The sequence below is a fragment of the Limulus polyphemus genome, unplaced genomic scaffold, assembly GCF_000517525.1.
Source record: "Limulus polyphemus unplaced genomic scaffold, Limulus_polyphemus-2.1.2 Scaffold7100, whole genome shotgun sequence".
NCBI lineage: Eukaryota > Metazoa > Arthropoda > Merostomata > Xiphosura > Limulidae > Limulus > Limulus polyphemus.
The window spans coordinates 11,585-12,366 of NW_013672710.1; positions in this window are offsets into that span (position 1 = coordinate 11,585).

Below are 782 nucleotides of genomic sequence, written 5' to 3' on the forward strand. Positions count from 1 at the left end.
TTATTGAAATTAAGTCTATCGGTAAAGTTGTATTCGGAAAGAATAAACCAGTTTTATTTAAGAAATGACTTGTGTCGCTAAGGTTTCGTCGGAATGAATTTACGGGAAATCAATTAACAAACGGAGACGTAACAATATTAATATTAACCTCAGACTTACTTTTAAATGTTTTAATACGATATTGGTGCGCCTGTTTTTTGAGAGCAATATTGGTATTAAGTTTGTCAGTTTTAGCCTCAAATAAGGTTTAGTATTCATCCTGTTTTTCCATTTGAACTTAGGACTGTAAGTGATAAAAATAAATGAATTGTTTTTGTCAGCGAATTACGGGTATTCTCTAATTCTCTGAATCAAAAACTCTAGAAATGTATTTATTTTAAATTGTGACCTTAATGTTCGCTCGCAAGAAAGCTCCAAGAAGTGTTCTTCTTTTATTGAGAAAGCAGCAGACAGGTGATTATTTTACAATCCACGATAATTCCTACTTAAAGATTACATTTTCCCATTTGAATTCCAAAGCCATATAACGTATGGTTTTATACTTTTCCTCTTAATTTATACATATTGTTTTTGCTTATATAGCTGTATTTTTAAGATCTCAAGTGTTGTGTATATTGTCAAGTATTGTTACGACAGCGGAAGTCACGTGACTCTGTTAATATGTGATGAGTTTCTAGAAGGATCGGGGAACATCACGAATAATCCACTATTTGCTAGGCGCCCTCTATTTTGTTTATATAAGCCGGCAAATAAAGTGACTGTAATAATAATTGTATTGCAGA